Source organism: Agelaius tricolor, unplaced genomic scaffold (assembly GCF_023055355.1).
Source record: "Agelaius tricolor isolate 1412-34295 unplaced genomic scaffold, bAgeTri1.0.p SCAF_63, whole genome shotgun sequence".
NCBI classification, from domain to species: domain Eukaryota; kingdom Metazoa; phylum Chordata; class Aves; order Passeriformes; family Icteridae; genus Agelaius; species Agelaius tricolor.
Window position 1 is genome coordinate 1,335,234 of NW_027269323.1, and position 15,812 is coordinate 1,351,045.

The 15,812-nt window shown below is 54.9% G+C and overlaps 1 protein-coding gene and 1 pseudogene across 1 annotated transcript in view; one reads left to right on the plus strand and one right to left on the minus strand.

Moving 5' to 3' along the window:
• LOC139605266 (zinc finger protein 436-like) overlaps positions 1-15,812 on the minus strand; it is a 167,189-nt gene that overhangs the window by 24,644 nt on the left and 126,733 nt on the right. The gene's annotated exons all lie outside the window — the stretch shown is intronic.
• On the plus strand, positions 1,784-9,985 carry LOC139605279 (zinc finger protein 850-like; annotated as a pseudogene).

Sequence of the window (15,812 nt, forward strand, 5' to 3'; positions counted from 1 at the left end):
TATTGTTTTGCACTGGGTGGTCTTGTTATTTTGCAGTGAATAGTTTATGTTGTATCACATGGTTTGTCCCGCACACACCCCTCTCCCCCAAAGCCCCGGTGGTGGTCTTGCCCTGGGTTACTCCTCCCCTCGCCCCTCCCATCAGTTGTATCCCATTGGCCGTGGCCTCTCTCCTGTGCCCCCCTTTCCCTGGGTTTAAAATCACCCTCGATCACACACTTGATCTCTTTTCCCCTCTTGGGCCTCCCTGGAGTGATTCCACAATTAAGGTGGGATTTTTGGGCCCGAGGAGAAGAGCGCCTCCTGTCCTTTACTTTGGTCCTTGTGAGATAGTGAGGCCCGGGGGTCCAGAGCTGCCAAACCAGACCCCACAAAGGCCCTGGGTCAACCTTACATTGCCGTTCCCATATTCCCAGTCCCATATTCCCCGTCCTGTTCCCGTATTCCCAATCCTACTACTGGTCCCGCATTTCCATTTCTGTATTCCCTGTCTCACTCCCATATTCCCATTCCCACTCTCACTCCTGTATTCCTGTTCCCAATCCTGATACCATCTTCCTAATCCCCGTCCCATATTGTCTCTCTGGTTCCTGTTTCCATATTCCCTGTCCCATTCCAATATTCTCGTCCCAGTCCCATTCCAGGTCCCTTTCCCATTTTCTCAATCACATCGCAGTCCCTGTGCCCATTCCTGTCCCTGTCCCCATTGCTGGTTGCAGTCCCAATATCCTGCTCCTTGTTCTGGTCCCTGTCCCTATCTCCTATTTCCATTCTCATTCCTGGTTCTATTCCCAGTCCCTCTTCCCATTCCCGGTCCTGGTTCCATTTTACCTGTCCCTGTACCCATTTCTGGTCCCAGTCTCGTATTCCCCGTCCCAGCCCCCATTCCCTGTCCCCATTCCTGGCCCTGTCCCGTACTCCCGGTGCTATTCCCAGTCCCATTGCTGAGGGCCGCCTCTCGCGTGGGGCCCTGAGGGCTGCACAGCTCGGGCTGGCTGTGCCACACGAACCGTTCAGCCCTGCTGCTGTCCTTGGCCAGCTGCAGAGAGCACAAGGCTTTGGGCATTTCTCAGAGGCCCCCAGCTGGCCGGAGCAGCCCCTCCTGCCAGCAGCCGCTGTGCCTCAGAGCCCTCCCTCATGCTGGGGCCATGGGCCTGGAGGAGGCTCCTGTTCTTGAGCCAGGAGCGAGGCTGCAGCTCCCGCCTTTGGGCCCTGGGCCGCAGCAGCCCAGGGGAGGCCCAGCTGCAGAGCTCACAGCCCCTGCTGGGTTTCACTTGGACACTTTGGAGCACGAATCCCCAGCCCATATTCTCTCTGCGGTTGCTGTTTCCGTGTTCCACGTGCCATTCCCATATTCTCATTCCAGGTCCTTGTCTCCATTTGCGGACCCTGTCCCCATCTCTGGTCCCCTTCCCGGTCCCTATCCCCTTCCCCGGTCCCATTCCCGGCCCCCATTCTCGGCCTCTATCCCCATTCCCGGTGCCATTGCTGGTCCCTGTCCGCATTCCCGTTCCCCATTCCCAGTCTCTGTCCCTAGTCCCTGTCCCCTTCCCCGGTCCCATTCTTGGTCCCTATCTTCATTCTTGGTCCCATTCCCGCTCCTTGTTCCCATTCCCCCTCCCTGTCCCCTCTCACCGGACGCCGCCACCATCGCTCCGGCCCCCCCGGGCCTCACGTGACTGAGCAAACCCCGCGCTGCTCCCACCCACCAATCCCAGCCCGCGATCGCTCCTGTATTTGCATCACCACGCCCTTCGGTTTGGCCCCGCCTACCGCGGGCTGCAGCCGCCTCCGGGCGCTGTTTGCTCCCAGTTCCATCCCAGTGCTCCCAGTAAGAGCGGGACTGGCAGGGAGAGCGCTCCCAATTCCTTCCCGCTGCTCTCAGGATCCGTACCCGGTGCTCCCCGTATCACTCCCAGTGCCGCGCGAGGCGCGGTTGTTTCGGAACCCGCCCGGGGCAGAGCGCGGCTGCTTTTGGGGGTCAGCACTGCCCGGGCCGGGCCGGGAGCGACAGAAAAGCGGGTGGAAGAGGGACAGAGGAGGAAGAGGAGGAGCGGAAGGAACGGGAGCAGCAGAACCACGTTGGTTTCCCCGCCGCCTTCCCCCGCCGCTCAGGCCGAAGCTCCCCCGGCTCCTGCTGCATCGCCGCCTCCAGGAGCCGCAGGTGAGCGGGATAGGGCAGCTCGCCCCGGATCCATCGGGGGGGTCTCCGGGAGGGTTTTTTCGAGGGGCAGGGGACGTTTGGACCTTGCTGGACCCCAAACCCGAGCCGGAAATGCCCCTGGAAGAAAGTTGGGGGGGTCCCACGTGGCGATAGCCCGGTACCGGCGGGCACGGGGGCGTTCTCGGGCTGGGGGAACCCCGGGAGAGCCGGGGGGAACGCGGGAGCCCCGGAGCGAGGAGAGCGCAGAGGGGCGATCCCGGAGCCGGGGGACAAACCGGCTGCCTGGAGGGGTGGGGGAGGCTGGGGGGATGAGCGGGCTCCGGGCCCCCCGAGGCTGAAAGGGGCGCTGACTTCTCCAGCTGCACTTGGGCAGCGGGACCATCAAACCCAACTCAGTAAGCCTTGTTTTCCCCCCAAACCAGGATTTCCCATTCCAAAACCTCGGCCGATGGACGAGGAGGTGGCTGCGAGGAAGAGGAAGATGGCCGGGGAGCCCCAGGCAGGTGAGGAGGAAGTCAGTGCCCCTTTCCCCCTCTCTCCTGCTCCATCTCCCAGCCCAGCACGGCCCCCAGCTGCAGGACAACCCTGCTGCCAAAGCTGTCCTGCTGGGGACGCACTGGGGGCATCTCCTTGCCCTTCCCTGTGGCACGGAGGCAAATCCCATCCTCTCCTTGTCCTTCCTCCCCCAGACAAGGAGCTGAGGATGGAGAGCAGGGAGGACAAATCCCCACGGCAGAACCTTGTGGAAGAGGCTGTTTTGAGTGGCTCCACAGCACAGGAACCCAATGGGGACGGAAAGCCCTGGAGATCCCTCACAAGGCGGGGCTTCAAACGCAGATCACAGGGATCTGAGGAGGAAAGACCCACCCTGGGCCTGGGAGGCATCCAGAGCTTGGAGCTGGGGGTTGATGAGCAGCTTCAGGATGGGGAGAAGCCCCACAAGTGCTCAGAATGTGGGAAAATCTTCAGGTGGAGATCCTCCCTGATCCGCCACATGAGAATCCACACCGGGGAACGGCCCTACGAGTGTGGGCAGTGTGGGAAGAGCTTCAACACCAGCTCCTACCTGATTGTTCATCAGAGAATGCACAGCGGAGAGAGGCCCTACCAGTGTTCCCACTGTAGGAAGAGCTTCATGCTGAGCTCTCACCTGATTGTGCACCAGCGCATCCACACCGGAGAGAAGCCCTATGAGTGTGGGCAGTGTGGAAATAGCTTCAGCAGGAGCTCCCACCTTATTTCCCACCAGAGGACTCACACTGGGGAGAGGCCCTATGAGTGTGATGAATGCAAGAAGAGGTTTCAGACCAGCTCCCTTCTCCTCGTGCACCAGCGCTCACACACAGAGGAGAGGCCATTCCGCTGCCCCGACTGTGGGAGGGGCTTCAGGGTCAAGTCCAACCTCGTCAAGCACCGTCGCATCCACACTGGGGAGAGGCCCTACGACTGTCCCCAGTGTGGGAAGAGCTTCTCCAGGAGCTGCCAACTGATTGTCCACCAGAGGAGCCACACGGGGGAAAAACCATATGAGTGTGGGCACTGTGGGAAGAACTTCAGTGAGAGCTCAACCCTGATTGTCCACCTGAGGAGTCACACTGGGGAGAGGCCCTACGAGTGTGGGCAGTGCGGGAAGAGCTTCAGCACAAGCTCCAGCCTGATCGTGCACCAGAGGAGCCACACCGGGGAGAGGCCCTACGAGTGTGATCAATGCAAGAAGAGATTTCAGACAACCTCCTCTCTCCTCCTGCACCAGCGCATTCACACTGATGAGAAACCCTTCCGCTGCCCTGACTGTGGGAAGGGCTTCAAGCAGAACGCTGCTCTCATCAGCCACCGGCGCATCCACACTGGGGAGAGGCCCTACAAGTGTGCACAGTGTGGGAAGAGCTTCTCGCAGAGCTCTACCTTGACCAGACACCAACGGAGCCAGCACTAAGGTCAGCCCTGGGAGTGCCACGAGTGCAGGAAGAGCTTCCTGCGCTGCTCCAGCTCCATCCCCCACGGGAGGATCTGTGCTGGATGATCCCCAGTGAGCCCGGGAGGGCAGAGCCCTGGTGATCCTTGGTGCTGGTGATCCGTGTTGGGAAGACACCTGCCTGGGAGGGGCTCCACATCCTCCTGGCTCCCAGTGGCCTGGATTTTCTTTTCATTTGTCTTTGTCCTTTCCAAACACACAAAACCAGGGTAAAAGAAAGATGTTGAACTAAGACAAGGTTGGAGACATTAGGGGGATCTTCTGGGGATGTGAGGGATGCTGGTTTCAAGGGAGTTGAGCATTCTTGGGAGGAATTTGGGGGTTGCTCAGGGCTTTGGGCAGCCCAGGCCAAGTGGCTCTGGCTGCACTGGGAGACCCTGGCAGAGGTTCCAAGGCAGCTGATCAAGGACCCCCTGCCCTGGAACTGTCCCCATGTCCTGGTTCCTGGTGTCCCCTGTTCCGGATCCCCCGCTCCCTGCTGTGATTTCCCTTGCCCCACACTGGTTCCCATTTGTGTTTGCCGTGATTGACATTTAGTGAGGAGGGAAGAAGTCACCTGTAGAAATTATTTTTTCTGAAAAGAACTGATGAGAGCTTCTCTTTGCATAGTAAAACTAATTGCTGCCTAGCTGTGAAAACAGGCCTGCTTTTAAGCCAATTAAAGCTAGATTCCCTTATGTGACATTCACACAGCAGGCCATTGCTGAGCCCCACCTGCAGTTCCTGGGCTGTGCTGGCTCCGGTGCTGGATTTTTGGCAGCTTGGTGAAGATTCTACCACTGTTGAACTTCATCCTCAACCACCAGGCAGGGGAGTGAAAGCCATCAGTCCCTGGTGTGCTGCTGCTGTGTTCCAGCCTGGCTACCCACATCCAAGCCTCCCCTCCAGCACGGCCAGGCTGGCCCACGTCTCAGCTGAATTTCACCAGAAACTGCTGAGCAGAGGGAGGGGAAGCCATCGGCCCGTGGCGTGCTGCTGTTCTAGGTCAGGCCCTCCTGAGATCCTGACACAGCCCCCTCAGGGCAGCCTGAAATAATGCACGACTGCTCCAACCACTGCCGGGCAGGAATCATAGAACCAACAGCAACAATGATGCAATGCCTGGGTAACATCAACTCCTTCACTGCACAAATGAAACTTACAGACCTTCAATCCTCTCTCAAGGTAGAGAAAAAGACATATAGATAGACATATAGAAGACAACAGAAAGACACCAAAGGCAGTAAAAAAGGATTCAAGTCCCAGATAGAGAAAAAATGAAGAAATGCATTAGTCTTAGGCTGAAATCCTCCCATAAGGCTATAGAGAAGAATGCAATTGATACATCAGACTCTTTTTCCCCGTAACTCATTAAAATGCTTTAGAAGGATATAGTGTTTTAATTACCATCATGAACAGAGGCACCAATGCTAAAGTGAGCAGCTGTTAAAGGAGCTGCAATCCTGATGAGAAGCTTGAACAGAGAGAGACAAAAGTAATGAAGCCCCTTTGCTCCCAGGAAAGAAGAAAACCTCTGTTCTCAGAGATGAAGATGATTTCAGAGATACATAAAAAGAACCTTTGTTTTTTAACAGTTCATCCTTAAAAATGGCACCCCAATAAGTTAACATAGCCCAAAACCACAGCTGTGGGAAGGCTGCAAAAGATGAGAAGGACTTCACGAATGCAAATTCCCAAGCGGCTGCTATTCGTGTAGATTGAAGCCACAAGAACACTGTTTCTTGTAGAGAAATCTCCATAGCCAAGGCAAGGAAGACTCCTCTGCCTAAGAAAATTGATGAAAGATTATTTTAGGAGAAGTAAACTGACTGATAATAACAAATTCATCTCTGGACATCGTCCGTGGGAAAGATAAAAAGTTGTGGGGAGAGGAGAAGAAGTGTTTTAAAAGTTTTATGCTCTATTTTTTCTTTTAGTTCTATTACTAAAGTTTTCATTATACCCTGTTAAAGTTTTAACCCTACTTTACCTTTCTTCTAATTCTGTCTTGCAACAAGAAATAAGTAAATAATTCTAGAGAGTACATGAGCATTTAGCCAACACTGAGCCCACAACACCATGTCACCACACTGCCGGTCCCGTCCCAGATCCCACTCCCTGTCTCATTTCCTGTCCCTGTCCCATATTCCCAGTCCCATATTCCCTGTCCTGTTTCTGTTCCCATATTTCCGGTCCCGCTGCTATTTCCTGCATTTTTTATTTCTATATTCCCTATCCCGTTCCCATATTCCCATTCCCAGTTCTGTTCTCGTATTCTCATTTCCCATCCTGGTCCTATCTTCCTAATTCCCATCTCATATTCTTTCTCTGTTTGCTGTTTCCATATTCCCTGTCCTGTTCCGATAGTCTGAATTATGATCCTCTTCCCGGTCTCTCTCCTGTATTCCCAGTCCCTGTCCCCATTCCCAGTCCTGGTTCCATATTACTGTCCCTGTACCCATTTCTGATCCCATTCCTGGTCCCAGCCCAGTATTTCCAGTCCCTGTCCCCATTCCCCAGTCCCATTCCCTATCACTGTCCACATTCCCAGTCTCTGTCTCCATTCCCAGTCCCATTCCCTGTCCCTGTCCCGTACTCCCGGTGCTATTCCCAGTGCCATTCCTGAGGGCCGCCTCTCGCGTGGGGCCCTGAGGGCTGCACAGCTCGGGCTGGCTGTGCCACACGAACCGTTCAGCCCTGCTGCTGTCCTTGGCCAGCTGCAGAGAGCACAAGGCTTTGGGCATTTCTCAGAGGCCCCCAGCTGGCCGGAGCAGCCCCTCCTGCCAGCAGCCGCTGTGCCTCAGAGCCCTCCCTCATGCTGGGGCCATGCAGGGGCCATGGGCCTGGAGGAGGCTCCTGTTCTTGAGCCAGGAGCGAGGCTGCAGCTCCCGCCTTTGGGCCCTGGGCCGCAGCAGCCCAGGGGAGGCCCAGCTGCAGAGCTCACAGCCCCTGCTGGGTTTCACTTGGACACTTTGGAGCACGAATCCCCAGCCCATATTCTCTCTGCGGTTGCTGTTTCCATGTTCCCTGTCCCGTTCCCATATTCTCATTCCAGGTCCTTGTCTCCATTTGCGAACCACGTCCCCATCTCTGGTCCCCTTCCCGTTCCCTATCCCCTTCCCCGGTCCCATTCCCGGCCCCCATTCTCGGCCTCTATCACCATTCCCGGTGCCATTGCTGGTCCCTGTCCGCATCCCGCTCCCTGTCCCCTCTCACAGGACGCCGCCGCCATCGCTCCGGCTCGCCCCGGCCCTCACGTAACCGAGAAAACCCCGCGCTGGTCCCACCCACCAATGCTCCCACCCACCAATCCCAGCCCGCGATCACCTTTCTATTTGCATAGCCACGCCCTTCAGTTTGGCCCTGCCCACCGCCGGCTGCAGCCGCCTCCGGGCGCTGTTTGCTCCCAGTTCCATCCCAGTGCTCCCAGTAAGAGCGGGACTGGCAGGGAGAGCGCTCCCAATTCCTTCCCGCTGCTCTCAGGATCCGTACCCGGTGCTCCCCGTATCACTCCCAGTGCCGCGCGAGGCGCGGTTGTTTCGGAACGCGCCCGGGGCAGAGCGCGGCTGCTTTTGGGTGTCGGCACTGCCCGGGCCGGGTTGGGAGCGAAAGAAAAGAGGGAGGAAGAGGAGGGACAGAGGAGGAAGAGGATCAGCAGAGAGAAGAGGAGTAGCAGAACCACGTTGGTTTCCCCGCCGCCTTCCCCCGCCGCTCAGGCCGAAGCTCCCCCGGCTCCTGCTGCATCGCCCCCTCCAGGAGCCGCAGGTGAGCGGGATAGGGCAGCTCGCCCCGGATCCATCGGGGGGGTCTCCGGGAGGGTTTTTTCGAGGGGCAGGGGACGTTTGGACCTTGCTGGACCCCAAACCCGAGCCGGAAATGCCCCTGGAAGAAAGTTGGGGGGTCCCACGTGGCGATAGCCCGGTACCGGCGGGCACGGGGGCGTTCTCGGGCTGGGGGAACCCCGGGAGAGCCGGGGGGAACGCGGGAGTCCCGGAGTGGGGAGAGCGCAGAGGGGCGATCCCGGAGCCGGGGGACAAACCGGCTGCCTGGAGGGGTGGGGGAGGCTGGGGATGAGCGGGCTCCGGGCCCCCCGAGGCTGAAAGGGGCGCTGACTTCTCCAGCTGCACTTGGACAACCGACACCATCAAACCCAACGGGTTCAGCCCTTGTTTTCCCCCCAAACCAGGATTTCCCATTCCAAAACCTTGGCCCGGTGCAGGAGGAGGAGACTGAGAGGAAGAGGAAGATGGCCGGGGAGCCCCAGGCAGGTGAGGAGGAAGTCAGTGCCCCTTTCCCCCTCTCTCCTGCTCCATCTCCCAGCCCAGCACGGCCCCCGGCTGCAGGACAACCCTGCTGCCAAAGCTGTCCTGCTGGGGACGCACTGGGGGCATCTCCTTGCCCTTCCCTGTGGCACAGAGGCAAATCCCATCCTCTCCTTGTCCTTCCTCCCCCAGACAAGGAGCTGAGGATGGAGTCCAGGGAGAACAAATCCCCACAGCAGAACCTCGTGGAAGAGGCTGTTTTGTGCAGCTCCATGGCACAGGAATCCAATGGGGAGGAAGTCCTGGAGATCCCTCACGAGGAGGGGCTGCAAACGCCACAGGGATCCAAGGAGGAAAGACCCACCCTGGGCTGGGGAGGCATCCAGAGCTCAGAGCTGGGAGCCCATGAGCAGCTTCAGGATGGGGAGAAGCCCCACAAGTGCTCAGAATTTGGGAAGAGCTCCCTGAGATCCTGCCTAATCTCCACATGAGAATCCACACTGGGGAACAGCCCTACGAGTGTGATAAATGTAGGAAGAGGTTTCAGATGAGTTCCTGTCTCGTCAGGCATCAGCGGAGTCACACAGATGAGAGGCCCTTCTGCTGCCCCCATTGTGCAAAGGGCTTCAGGAACAACTCCGGCCTCGTCACCCACCTGCGCATCCACAGCGGGGAGAGGCCCTATGAGTGTCCTGAGTGTGGAAAGAGCTTCACCCAGAACTCCACCCTGTCTGCCCACCTGAAGACCCACATGGGGGAACGACCCTACGAGTGTGCAGAGTGTGGGAAGAGCTTCAGGACAAGCTCTGAACTCACCATCCACCAGAGAAACCACACCAGGGAAAGGCCTTTTGAATGTGGGAACATCTACCAGAGGAGGAGCCACCTGACCCGCCACATGGAAGTCCACACTGGGCTGGAACAGCCCTTCGAGTTTGGGGGGTGTGGGAAGAGCTTCATGTCAAAGTCCCAGCTGATCTGCCACCAGAGGAGCCACACAGGGGAGAGGCCCTACGAGTGTGATAAATGCAAGAAGAGGTTTCCAATCAGCTCCTTTCTCCTTCTACACCAGCGCATTCACACAGATAAGAGGCCCTTCCACTGCCCTGACTGCAGGAAGGGCTTCAAGCAGAACGCCACCCTCATCCAGCACCGGCACATCCACACTGGGGAGAGGCCCTAGGAGTGTTCTGAGTGTGGCAAGAGCTTCTCGCAGAGCTCTACCTTGACCAGACACCAACGGAGCCAGCACTAAGGTCAGCCCTGGGAGTGCCCCGAGTGCAGGAAGAGCTTTGTGCCCGTGACACCCTTTGTCCTCTGATTTTAGGTCCTTTCCCCCCACTTTGAGACGTTTCCCCTGTTTTGGATCCTTTCCCCCTCTTCTGTGTCCCTTCTCCCTATTTTGTGTCTTTTCCTCCCTATTTTGGATTCTTTCTCTGTCATTTGGGTCCTTTCCCTGTTTTGGGTCATTTCCCCCCTATTTAGGGTCTGTTCCCCTCTGTTTTGCATCCTTTCCCTGTTTTCCATCCTTCCCCCCACTTTTGGGCGTCCTCCCCTTTGGCAAATTTTTGGGTGCATCCCGCCCTCCAACCCCCTTCCCACCCCTTAACCCCCTTCACCCCCCACTCCCATCCCCATAGGGGTGTCCCCAGCTGCCTCCCCACACTACATGGACTTGGTGCTCACCATCCTGGATGCCATTGAGTCCCCAGCCCAGGACTGTGGATCTCCTTTTCCAGGAGATACAGAAATGGCCTGGCTTCCAGGGGACACCAGTGGCACTGGGGCTTGGGGTTGGTGGCCTGGTGGGGTTGCTGGGAGGGGGTTTGGGGTCATCTTGGCACTGACCATGGGTCATGTCCACTCTGCAGTGAGGAGTGGCCCTGGCCGGGGAGCCTGGCATGGATGGGGGCAGGAGAGGTTGGACCCTGGTCCAGATGGACACCAGAGCCATGAATCCCACTCTGGATGGACCCTGGTCCAGATGGACACCAGAGCCATGGATCCCAGCAGGACGCTGGTCTGGACAGCCCCTGGCCCTGCAGCCCCCCAGTCTGGCCAGCCTCCCCCAGCCTGGCCAGCCCCCAGCCCAGATTGCCACCAACCTGGCCACACCCTGGCCCATCCCACTGTCCCACCAGCCCATCCCAGTAGCCCCCAACCCCAAATCCCCCAAAATAAACCCAATTCCAGAACATCAGCTCCCCATGGTCCCTGCAGAGTGAGGGGGAAACTGAGGCAAGGGCTGGGGAGGTGACTTTGTGGTGACAGGAGGGGACTTTGGGACCTACCCTGGAGACCCCAAAATGAGCACCCACCCCCCAGATTGTTAGCACAGCATCCCAGTCTCCCCAGCTGTCACATCATGGGGACTTCAGGAGCCACTGTGACCCTGCAGTCCCTTTGAGGGGTGACCCGCGGTGTTCCCCCGGTGTCACCGGTGTGTCCCCAGTGGGAGCAGTGGCATCACCTCCTGGGGCAGAGGTGAAGGAGAAGGAGGAAGTAAGGGTGGGGGGAGGGTGCAGAGCTGCACAGCATCCTCGGGGGGGTGGAAGTGGTGAGGGAGACCCCAAAAATGTTGTTGTCCCTCCCCCCTCACTGTAGGATGTGGGCCACCCCCTGTTTTGGGCACTGGTGACAAATTGGTGGGTGGCGGTGACAAAAAGCACAGGTGCCACCTCGGGGATGGCACAGAGAGGGGGTCCTGCGGTGCCACCAAGCCCCCCACGCTGAGGGAGTGACAAAGGGGGGTCGGCAGGGGGGGGGGGAAGCGTGGCAGGGGCGGCACGGAAATGTCCCCGGTTCACCTGTGCCCCGGATGTGGGGGTGGCGTGTTGGATCGGAGGAAGAAATTCGGCACACAATATGCGTGATCAGCAAGTCTCAAACTATTGCTAGTTCACACATATTTATATTGGTGTTAATGAAGCTTATACATACTGCAAAGCTGAGCTCTTTTTCGTTTAATTACTTATCGGTCAACCACGCCTACTTCTATATTCTTATGGTTATTTTGTTACTGCTTCTACATTCTTGTGGTTATTCTGCTGAAACTATTCTCATATTTTTGGCAAAAGATCCTCTCCTCTATCCCGTTGTTGCACCAAGGGCACAATTTCCTTGTCAGTGATTGGACGCTGACTGCTGAATCCTAGACTTGCCTCCCTCTACCTTAACCAACGCTATTATGTCGAGGTGACCTTTCTCAGCTAGCCAACTCTCCACAGGTGGCGGAGCTCCGGTCGCCCTGGCAGCCTGTCACCGTGTCCCCGACCGGGAGGGGACTGTGAGAGGCTGGTGCATGAAACAAACAGGGCAGGAGGCTTTTTCTCCTTTTAATGCCTTTATTAAAAGTGATCAGCTCAAGATTGAGAAGCTAGACAGGTCTGCAGTCTCCATCACCTCTCCCAGGGTGACTCAGAGGAGGAGGATATGCGCAGATTTGATGATGACCGCTACAGCTTCTCTCTCCGGGTCTCGGTTTGAGAGGGTTTTTGTTCAGGGTGAGGGGCAATGAAGGTTTTCAGCATCTCTGCAGGCTCAGCACTGTTCCTCACGTCCAGACATCACTCCAGTTTCCTAACTCTATATTGGCTCGTTGTTTTGGGGGTCTTTTCAGTAAGTTTGGAGTAGTAGCTTCTCATGGCATGCTGGTCCTAAAGTTATTTTGCATGGCCCCCTCCTACGTCTCTCCCTTCTCCTCACTGTCTCGGGAGAAGAGCCATTAACTTAGCCCTAGACAGGGCCTTTACTGATACAAAAAAGAACCATTAACGACAACGACTTGTAATTATTATAACAAACAGGTAGCACTTTAGCAGCAACACTGGTCTGACTGGTTTTTGTAACCTTTTTCTCACAAAAAAAAAATTGGCAGATTTTTTGTTTATAACAGTGCATGTGGGGTACCAGCTGTCGGTTTTTCTGGGTCTGGATTGAAGGCACTTGAGACGGTAGTTTATGTTCAGACTCAAGTGTTTATTATTTCTTATCAGTAAAACAGTCTCATTACTGTGAGTTTGGCAGCTTTTCATTAGAAGGCACAAAATTGCCAACAATCTCTTGTTACAAGGTCTTTTAAGACTAAACTGTCCAATTAAGAACTGATACCTAGATTATTTTCCCTTTTAAACCCAATAACTGATCCCAAAGAGCCTGCAATGCAGACTTTTCTGCCCAATTACAAAATGCCACCCAAACCCATGAAGAAGAAGAAGCATGAAGCAGAAACCCAGGACGACACCCTGTGCCCTCCATCTTGCTTCCATCCATAGCATACTAAAAATCCCAGAACCTAAATTTCTCACCAAGTGATACACCTACACTACTCTCTGTAATCTATTTCACACTTTTGTGGATTCTAGTCTATCTTCAAGTCTAGGAAACTCTTCATGAATGAGGGTCAACGTCAGTGCTCCCCTGGGGGTCAGGGCACCCCAGAGCAGACAGAGAAATATTCCTGGTGCCCTGGGCTTCCACAGGTGTGGGCACCCAGTGGGGACCCCCTCTACTGGAATAATATCAATAAAGCTGGACAGGACGTGCCTGAGCTTGTCTGGCCCTTGGTGCTGAACCAAATAGCAGCAACTGTGGTGTTTTCACCCCAGAGACACTTTTGGCTGGCTGGATGTGTGGTGTTCTCACCCCAGAGACACTTTTGGCTGGCTGGGTGTGTGGTGTTTCACCCCACAGACACTTTTGGCTGGCTGGGTGTGTGGTGTTTCACCCCACAGACACTTTTGGCTGGCTGGGTGTGTGGTGTTCTCACCCCAGAGACACTTTTGGCTGGCTGGGTGTGTGGTGTTTCACCCCACAGACACTTTTGCCTGGCTGGGTGTGTGGTGTTTCACCCCACAGACACTTTTGGCTGGCTGGGTGTGTGGTGTTTCACCCCACAGACACTTTTGGCTGGCTGGGTGTGTGGTGTTCTCACCCCAGAGACACTTTTGGCTGGCTGGGTGTGTGGTGTTTCACCCCACAGACACTTTTGCCTGGCTGGGTGTGTGGTGTTTCACCCCACAGACACTTGGCTGGCTGGGTGTGTGGTGTTTCACCCCAGAGACACTTTTGGCTGGCTGGGTGCTGCAGCTGGGCACATGGAGACAAGTCCAGGCCTGCAGGAGCTCTGGTGGTGGTGGGATGGAGCTTCCCCCTGTAACAGGGGCTGCTCCTCAGGTTTCCCTCTGCCGGAGAAGCTTTCAGGCAATGGTGAAGGAAAGGAGTCGGTTCTGATGGAGGGTTTGGATCCAGAGCTTTATTCTGGCCCACAGGCCTCTGAATCCAGCAACAGCTCCAACAGAACTCCCTAAACTGTGTGGCTGCTGTTCCTTTTAACCCCGGGGAGAGGGGGAAGGAAGGGATAGGAATCCCACCAACCAGGTACAGGAGGGGAGGTCCTGTGATGTAGAGAGCTTTTTGGATAGTTGGTTAGCTGAGAAAGGACATTTCGATGTGATACCAATGGATAAGGATAGGGGATACAAGCTGGGAACTGAGCAACCAGTGCCCAATTACTGACGAAGGTCACAGTGACCTTCCCTGAAACGGGAAGACAGGGGAGAAAATCGCTTGCCAGAAAATGTAGTTATCTTAGGTAGAAAAGTTAGAAGAATGCAAACATAGAAGCAAAATAATTGTTAGAAGATAGAAGTAGGTGTGGTTGATCTAAGTGTGCTTTAACCAATAATGAGCTCAGCTTTTGCAATATGTATAAGCTTCATTAACACCAATATAAATATGTGTGGGGTTTCAATAAACTTCGGGATTTGCTATTCACGCATATGGTGTGTCGCATTTCTCCCGCCGTTTCACGACACTGTGAAAAATGCCAATCACTTGTTTTTAAAATTTTAAAAGTTTAATAGTAATAAAATGGTTATAAAAATAGTAATACAATTAGAGTAATAATAATTTGGACAAGTTGAATTAGGAGAATATGAGAAAACAAACACAAAGAGTTATGGACGTCTGGGTACCTTTTTCTGGGCAGCACGAGCTAACCCTTAAAAACAATAGTCTGTTGCATATTCATCCACTTCATACATGATGCATAAATTCCATTCAAATACAGGATTCTGTCTGGTCATCGTCGACTTCTTCCTCCAAATCCTAACAGCGCCTTCGAGGCGGGAAGAAGTTAGTTTCTTCTGATAAGAGGGCAATAAATTCTTTTTCTCTGAAAGATTTAGGTGCCCTGTGGCTGCTATCTTGCTGCGAGTCCTTTCTTTAAAAAAAGTATCCTACATAGCATTGTTTCTATTTTAACAATTTTTATAACCTAAAACTATATTTAACACAGTACTTAAGAGAATTAATACAGCATTACTTTCTAACACAACACATATAATATTAATTTTAATATTTGCGAAAAGCCAATCATAAAATACGCACTTTTCACAGTCTCAAGGGGCAAAGGACACCTGGATGGCCCAATGCCCACCCCCCCCCGCCAAGGGGTAGAGGGCATCCTTTGAATCTGCCAATCACTGGAGGCCCTTATGGAATTCCAGGATTGACAGACAGCACTCGGAAGGGGAAAGGAGAGGTGACTGACAGACCTGGCAGGGAATTATCAGGGCAGGGACCCGAGGCTCTGAGGTAAACCCTGAAATCACAACGCAACACTGAGGGGCTCGTGGTGTCCTTGTCCTCCATCTCTGTGCTCGGGATGATCTCAGGGTGTTCTCCAGGCTGGGAATGGCCAAAGCAGCTGCAGGATTTTGGGCTTGGACTCTGCAGGAAGTTTTGTGTCTCTGTTTTGGTGCCATGTCTGGTATTTCGGGTCCTTGGCACGTGCCAATTTCCCAGAGTCGGTGATGGGAAAAGCTGGGTTTAGGTGGGAAAAGTTGGGTTTAGGTGGGAAGAGACTGGTCTAGGTGGGAAGAGAAGGGTTTAGGTGGGAAAAACCGGGTTTAGGTGGGAAGAGCCGGGGTTTGGGTGTTGCTTTCGGACAGTGGGTGAAACACTGGGAATTCAACTGCTGACAGGGCTTCTGCAGCTTCCACAGAAATTCCCCTTTGTGCTGCCCTGTAACAGCGTGCGGCTACAATGATGAGATCTTGTCCAGGGAGGCCACAGCCCACGGCAGGAGAAACAGACAAGACAAGTTTCTTTGTTGTTTAGCATGGGAGTCCATTTTATTTCCCCCCCCACCCCGTGCTGGGGGAATGGGGGGCAGAGGCAGAGGTCCGGGAGCCCGAGCAGAGCCCCAGAGAGCCAAGAGCAGAGAGAAAAAAGAGCGAAGCAGACCCACAGTGTGGGGGTTTTATCAGGTGTCCCATGGGAGGAGCCTTAATACCAGATTACAGCCTACTCAGAACAGGAAAGAAAGCTCCACACTGCCCTTGTTGAATCCATGTCTTGGCTTGAAAAGATAGGTGTCTGCTAATGGAAAATGTAAACTTCTTTCCTCTGAATTATTATGATTTTGAAA